The 8,195-nt window shown below is 35.8% G+C and overlaps 1 long non-coding RNA gene across 1 annotated transcript in view; it reads right to left on the bottom strand.

Annotated features, from left to right (window-relative positions):
- The window catches only part of LOC134738105 (uncharacterized), a 28,207-nt gene extending 21,864 nt beyond the window's left edge, over window positions 1-6,343 (bottom strand). Inside the window, exons 1-2 of the long non-coding RNA XR_010123647.1 lie at window positions 6,263-6,343; window positions 1,130-1,221 (exon numbers count right to left, since the gene is read on the bottom strand). This is a non-coding gene — a long non-coding RNA (uncharacterized LOC134738105). The remainder of the gene's footprint in view (window positions 1-1,129; window positions 1,222-6,262) is intronic.
- Window positions 6,344-8,195: the final 1,852 nt, after the last annotated feature.

The raw sequence follows: 8,195 nt of genomic DNA on the forward strand, positions 1-8,195 counted from the left end.
TAGTACTTGTACAATTAGTAACACCACTTTCTCTATCTGTAGAGATATATGTGTATGTATAATTTGTATTTATATGTGATTTATTTTTCTTTTTTGTTTCTATAAATTTTATTTGAAACATTGTTGATTCTTTACTTAAATGTTTTGTTTTCCAATTTAAGAAAATACTCTCTTTTAAGCTATGTATAGTTTACAGCAATTTGGTTAAGTATACTTTTGTGAAAAAAGGTGGAAGCATTTTCTTTTTGTCCTGATTCCTTCAAAATTTGAAAATAATTTATGAATATTCTTGTGGCAAGGTGGTTTATCTATGTAAGCCCAATAACTAGTTGTGATTTAATTTTCTAACTCATTTGAGAGTCAGTTGCATGTATTAACACTTTTTCTCACTTAAAACTTCAGTAGTTAGAGTTGATATCCTAAGAAAAAGATATTCTCTTATGTAATCAAGGTGTAGCTATCAAATTTAGAAAATTTAACTTTGATAGAAAATTCTTATGACTTTTAACAAAATATTGCCAATAATGTATTTTGTAGCATTTTAAAATACAAGTACAGTATCTAATCCAGGATTACATATCACATTTAATTATCATTTCTTTATTTTAAGCTGAGAACTTTCTCAAACATACACAAATCTTTCATAACATGGATTTATTTCTTTTTTTCTTTTCTTTTCTTGTCTTTTTTTTTTTTTTTTGAGACAGAGTCTCACTTTGTCATCAGGCTGGAGTGCAGTGGTGCGATCTCAGCTCACTGCAACCTCCGACTCCCTGGTTCAAATGATCCTCCTGCCACAGCCTCTCGAGTAGCTGTGAGTACAGGCACAGGCCACCACGCTCAGCTAATATTTGTATTTTTAGTAGAGACAGGGTTTCACCATTTTGGCCAGGATGGTCTCAATCACCTGACCTAGTGATCTGCCCTCCTCGGCCTCCCAAAGTGCTGGGATTACAGGCGTGAGCCACCGCGCCCTGCAACATTGACTTATTTGAAGAGTACAGGTCAGTTATTTTATAGCGTGTTCCTCAATTTAGATACGTTTTATGATTAGACTCAGGTTAAGCACACTTGGCTTGACTAACACAAAAGTGATATTGTTTTTACGGCATCATGTCCATAAGCTCACATTATTGATATTAATTTTGATCCCTTGGTCCAGATGTTGTCCAGTCCTCTACTTTCTGGATACTGTTTCCCCTCATGCAGCTAATAGGCATTCTGTAGAGAAACATTTAAAAACCATGTAAATAACCTGCTTTTCATTAAAATTTTACTCCTACATCCAGCATCCATTGATGATTCTTGTCTGACCCAATCTTAACTATGATACTTGAAAAATAATGATTTTTTAACTCTATCAATCACTCTCTTCATATTTGTCAGTCAAAGCTTACTATAATGAAGATCCTTTTCTTCCTCTTTCCTTCCTTCTATCTGTCTTCAGTATAGACTTATGGATTCCTATTTTAATCTTTGGGTTACACTCTATTACCACCTTATTTGTTTTGATGCTCAAATTTTCCTGGATTTATTCAGTGGAAGACCCTACAGGCTGGATTCTATGGGTTCTTGACATCACTTTTTAAGCACTATCCCCCTCACTCAACAAGATCATCCAGACTCATGTTGAACTTCCCCTTACCTTCCTCTGGTATCTTTAGTGGAAAATAGCATTTAGAAAACAAGATCTGGGCAGAAATTTTGTTCATTATTGGTGTGTTATTACTTCTTGACCTCTCCAACAGACAGAGCTATGATATTTATATGCATGTGTGAATGTATATATCTAAGTAAAGTAAAAGTTCATATTAATACTTTCAATTGCAAACCAAACCTACAAGATTTTTCTATATTTCTATCTCCCTGCCTCCACAGTGGAAACCCTCACTTGCAATAACATCAGCTCATTTGTTCAATCATCTGTACTACAACAAACCTACTAATAAGAGTTCAAGATTTCTTAACAGTTCTGTTTTTTTTTTTAACCTGGATTGAGAGTATATAATCAAAATACTTGTGATCAAAAGTTACTTGTATTGGTTCTTTTATTTTTTCTTTTCAGTGTATTTAGTATTTTTTATTTGGAATTACAGTTGGGTTCATTTGTTTTTGTTTGCATTAGTTTTAGATCTTTTCCCCATTCTTGTTAAATATTGATTTAAAGTTTTTGAATATGAAGAATACTTCCAAAATGAAAATTATTCAAAAAGACATAGTCAGAATAGTGTTACTTCCTTTCATATCCCTTCCATCTGCTTCTTTACACAACTAAACACAACAGATTTTAATGTTTTCTTTATATTATACTTAACGCTGTACAAACTTTATCTTATACTTACTCTATATGGTTCCTTTGACGTGACTGAACCATGACTGATACACTTTTATCACAGAGTATCTTCAAATAATATTATACCATTTCCATCCCACCCTTTTTTGTGCCATTTTTGTCTCACATTTTATTTCTATATAAAATTTCAATCAATTTTGTTTCTATATTTGCCTTACATACTCAACTTTAAAGAAATTAAAGAAATCTTTAAAAAGAAAAGTACATTCATCAAAATATTTACCCTTTCAAGTACTCACCATTCTTTTATATAGGTACAAGTTTCCATTTGGTATATATATATAGATGATATAGATATAGATATAGATATGTGTATATATATATATGTATTTTGCTCCCTGAAATCTTTTATTAACTTAAAAAATATATAGATTAACTCTTTGCCTGAAGAAATATCCATTTTCCCTTTAATTTTGAAGGACTTTTTTTCTGGGGATATAGAATTGTAACTTGAAATGATTGTTTTTTCTTTCAGCACTTTAAAATGTTTTGCTGTCTTCTGATTTCAATAGTTTCTTACTGGAAGTCTGCATTCATGTTTGTCTTTGTTCTTTTGTATGCAATGTGTCTATTTTCCTCTGGGTGCTTTTAAGATTTTCTTTTTATTACTGGTTTTAACAACTCCCTCCTGTTGTACTTTGGTATGTTTTTCTTTGTGTTTATCCTACTGGAGTTTATTAATTTTGTTCCTGAAGATTTCTTATTTTTATTAAATTTGTGAATATTTTGGCTATTATTACTTCCAATATTCTTTCTGACCCTCAGTGTCTCACCTCTTCCATGAATTCCAATTATACTAATGTTACAGCAGTTAATATCATTTTCCAAGTTACTGGGACTTCATTACTTATTCTTTTTTAGACTTCTTTCTTTCTGATCTGTACTTAGGATAGTTTCTACCACTGTCTTCAAGTTCATTGATATTTTTCCTATCATGTCTAATCTACTGTTAATTTCATCCAGTGAATTTATTCTTTAATACATTTATTTCTCCAGAAGTTTGACACTTTTGTCCTACATTCTATGTGTTCCTTCATTATGTTCATGTTACTCTTTACATGCTTGAGCAGTGTTTTGGTAGGTTTTTGAAAGTTGGTGTCTGCTAATTTCCTCATTTCTGTCATTTGTGATCTATTTGTAGTGACTGGTTTTTCTCCTAGATGTGGATTTAATTTTCCTGCTTTTCCACGTATATAACAGTATTTGATTGAGTGCTGGACATTATGAATTTCATGCTGTTGAGTGTCATATTTTTTGTCTTCCTTCAAAATATGTTTCTCTGTCAGGTAGTTAAGTTTCTTGCAGTTCAGTTTTGTCCATTCTAGCCTTTCTTTGAGGCTTTAGTAGGGTGAGTTTAGAACAATCTTTACTGTATGCTTGCTATAGCCCTCTTGGTATTTCTACAGAAAGTTCTGAGTATTTAGTGAATAATGTATAATCTGGCTTCTGGGAACTTGAACTTTTCCCAGACCTGCGTAAGAGCTGGAAATTGACACACGGCTTCCTTTTTGCTTTTTGTCTTGGCCTATATATGCATGACTTAGTGTTCAGCAGCTGACTCCGAGATGATGGTAAAGATTTCCTGATTTACTTATTTATATGTTCTCTCCTTTCCTGTTGTCTTCCATTCAAAATTTCAGGCTCAAAAATTCTAAGCACTCTGATCTCTGTCTACACAACTCAGTGTAACCACCTAGCTCTGCTTGGAATCTACCTCCTGACAATGTGGTTCAGAAAGTTCTTCTGCGGAGAAATCCAGTTTGATTATAAGACTCACCTAAGCTGTTTTTTTTTCTCTTACTGACTATAATCATATAGTACGTGTTGTAGGATGTCTGCAAACCCTTTATTTGCATTATGTTTTCTATTTTTCTAGTTGGTTATAGTGCACAATTAAGTCTTGCTCCATTCACCCTATCATGACAGAAGTATAAACCCCTTGTACTGTACTGAATTCTGTCATAATCAGTGACAGCTTTTTTTCTTCTAATTCTTTTCCAAATCCTGCCAGTTTGCAATTTATTTTCTTTTATTGTTTCGCTGTCTATTCTTTGAGTTCTGTCTTTCTGCTTTGTGTCTTCCTTCATAGTGGAGTTTGCTTTATAAAATATTTTTAAATGCTTGCTAAAATATTTGCTATGATTTTACTTGCTCTGTATCACGCTTTCCTGTTAAGTATTCTTCTCTTTTGTTGCCTATACTTTACTTTCTTCCTCCTTTAATGTCTTCCTGATTTTCAATATCTATTGTTGAATTATTTTGTGTTTCTTAAACTATGTGCAAGAGATTTTTGTGCCAGAGAACAGTAGGAATTGATATGTAAGTTTTCTGGCTTTCACAACAAAAAGTCTCCTTTCTACTCAAATACCACAGAAAAACGCCTTTAGAACATGTGCAGTGTCTGTGTCATTATTTGTATATTATTGCTTCCTCTATTCTTGGAACCAGACTGGGTCCAGTAATGCTATTGCTGCCAGTCTATCTTACTCCAGTTCATGCACCCATAGCAGAAATAAGATGATAGATTTTTGCATTTCTGGGCCTATCCCTCCTCTTCAGGAAGTATATCTTTTGCCAGAAAATTTGGAGATTTGATATTATAAGGCTCCCTCTTTGCTTATATTCCTCTCTACAGTTTTTAATTTTTGCTTTATCCCATATAGCTTTTGTGATCTCTTTCATCAATTTGGAATCTATAGATTGTAAATGTCTACCAATTTGCCAAAAATTGGAGTTTCACATGATTATTAAAAACTTTTTCCTATTTTCAATTATTTTTGAGAAAAGAAATGCAGAATCCTGATTTATGCAGCTATATTAACACCAGAAGTATTATTCGTTGATTCTTTAATGCCTTTATACAGTTGCAACTTAGAGAATTTTTACCTCCATGGAACTTATAACTTGAATGTACTGTAGGAACTGGATGATCAGTGCTGTGAGATTAAAACTATAGATTCAAATATCTCAGATAGAGATTTGTAATCACTTGCATAACCAGGATGAGTACATTGTCAAAAATGAGGGAGAATGTTAAGGATACTGGTTAAAGAGGAACAGAAGTGTCAGAGTTGAGTGACTGCTTAGAAACTGAGAAACATGCAGAAACCAGTTATTCAGATGGAGCAATTAATCCAGGGCAGGTAAGAGGCAGAGACACTATGCTAAAGATGAGAGAATCCTGGCCCGGCGCGGTGGCTCACGCCTGTTATCCCAGCACTTTGGAAGGCCCAGGCGGGCATATAACCTGAGGTTAGGAGTTGGAGACCAGATATGACCAACATGGAGAAACCCCGTCTCCACTAAAAATACAAAATTAGCCGGGCGTGGTGGCGCATGCCTGTAATCCCAGTTACTCGGGAGGCTGTGGCAGGAGAATCGCTTGAACCCGGGAGGTGGAGGTTGCAGTGAGCCGAAGTCGCGCCGCTGCACTCCAGCCTGGGCAACAAGAGCGAAACTCGGGAAAAAAAAAAAAAAAAAAAAAAAAAAAAAAAAGACAGGAGAATCTTAAAACCGAGAGAAAGCCTGCTCTCTCTCTCTCTCTCTATATATATACATACTTATTTTTCTTCTTTGAAACGGAGTCTCTCTCTGTCGCTAGGCTGGAGTGCAGTGGCATGATCTCATCTCACTGCAACCTCCGCCTGCCTGGTTCAAGCGATTCTCCTGCCTCAGCCTCCCGAGTAGCTGGGACTATAGGCCCGGGCCACCACACCCGGCTAAATTTTTTTTTGTTTTTTTTAGTAGAGACGGGGTTTCACCATGTTAGCCAGGATGGTCTCTATCTCCTGACCTCGCGATCCGCCCGCTTCCGCCTCCCAGCGTGCTGAGATTACAGGTGTGAGCCACTGCGCCGGGCTGAAAGCCTGATATATCTTTCTACCATAGCAAGAACTAGCAGCACCTTACCCATTATGAGACCGACACAGGTCTGCCTTAATATATATACCTTAATATATACCTAAAACTTTTTTTTTTTTTTTTTGAGAGGTAGTCTCGCTCTGTCGCCCAGGCTGGAGTGCAGTATCGCGATATCGGTTCGCTGCAAGCTCCGCCTCCCGGGGTCACATCATTCTCCTGCCTCAGCTTCCGGAGTAGCTGGGACTACGGGCGCCCGCCACCACGCCCGGCTAATTTTTTTGTGTTTTTAGTAGAGACGGGGTTTCACCGTGTTGGCCTAGCTGTTCTCAAACTCCTGACCTCGTGATCCCCCTGCCTCAGCCTCCCAGTGCTGGGATTACAAGCGTGAGCCACCGCGCCCGGCCAACACTCTTGACAACAGTGCTGTGCTAAGAACTTGGGGGACTTCAAACAGTTCACTAGTTCCTGTGTCCATGGTAGGTAAACATTTTTAAAAGTACCTTTTAATTTATCTTTTCATATATTTATTTCGCTCTGTCGTAACAATAAGCTGTATACTTCATATGTACAAGTCAGTTGCCTTTTGGTCTGATTTTCAGACTAATAGAGTCATATCAGATTCTTACCTTATGATATTGCTCAGGAAGATTAGCTGAAGTTCAAGGCAAGAGCAAGTTAAGTAGGACGGATCTTTGAAAGATTTTTCAAAATCCATAGGAACAATAACTCAAGTAAGGTAAATCTCTATAAAATTCTGGAAGATGTGTGTCTATAATTTAGGAGGCCAAAGGCATTTTTAAGAGAAGGAAATAAAACTCTATAGCTTAAAGTTTGGAAGCCTCAGGAAAAAAGTCTATAATTTCAATGGGATTTCTTAATAATAGCATTTTAGAGAACAAGTTTACAGCTACCTTTAGACAACATGAAAGAAGCTCACAAGTAATCTCCCAGGAGATGACATTGAATAGATTGGGACACCAAGGAAGATACTTAACTTTAACGAGTTTAAGTATTATACATATTTACTTTTAAGGTGTTCATTTCTTTAAAACAATGTGATGAAAATATAGCATAATAGGAATATATGTCCTATTTTAGAAGTAGGGCAAAGCAGGCTGTTCAATACAAAATTGTTAGTGAGATAATTTGAAGCTAAGAAAACGTGAATACAGTATGAGCCCACATACCGTGAAAAGGTAACAAATAGGGAAGGGAAACAGCGGGGAAAACCCCAGAGCATTTAATCTTATTTTATGGTGGCATTCATGTACTGAAAAGAGTGAAAGAACAGCCCCCACACTTCCAGAAATGAGTCAGTTTCATGTCTCAAGCTGATTATAAACCATTCAAGGGCGGTAGCCTCCCACAGCTGACTTTAACTGTGATTAGAACAGAGGATGGTCGTTAGTTTGGGCATGCCATATGTGCCCTGAAGTCTCAAAGCCTGATCATCAGGTAAACTTGAAGTTTCTCTAGGACCAGCTTACAAATAACTTTTCATATATGTATCCTGAAAAAGACAGCTCATCAACAGGCCGGTCACATATGCTTAAACCATACTCCAAACCATTTGGCATGCACTAGAGCAATTTTACAAGTTTAGAAACTCCATCTTAATTTTAAACCACTTCAGTTCTCCAATCCTTTTCCCATCACAAAGAAAAGTATTCCATCTGATGAACGTAGGTCATACTGTTTCGTACAAATCCCCAGACTCTTGTGAGAATCAGAATTTTTATCAAACAGTATGGATTCAGGACCGCTTATGGTCTGAAAGAGGAAAAAAAAAGTCCTAGTTAACGTTATTGTCTTTGATTACAAAGCCCCGAGTGGAGGTGCTTGTAAAAATCATTTTTTCTTATTTTTTTCTTCTTTAATAACACAAGGGATTTAATACTTAGAGAAATCCTTTTAATCCTTTCATTTGAACAGAAGTTTATTTATAATACCTATAATAAAGCATTTAAAATTTCTGTTTGCA

This window comes from Pongo pygmaeus, chromosome 15, assembly GCF_028885625.2.
Source record: "Pongo pygmaeus isolate AG05252 chromosome 15, NHGRI_mPonPyg2-v2.0_pri, whole genome shotgun sequence".
NCBI classification, from domain to species: Eukaryota; Metazoa; Chordata; class Mammalia; order Primates; family Hominidae; genus Pongo; species Pongo pygmaeus.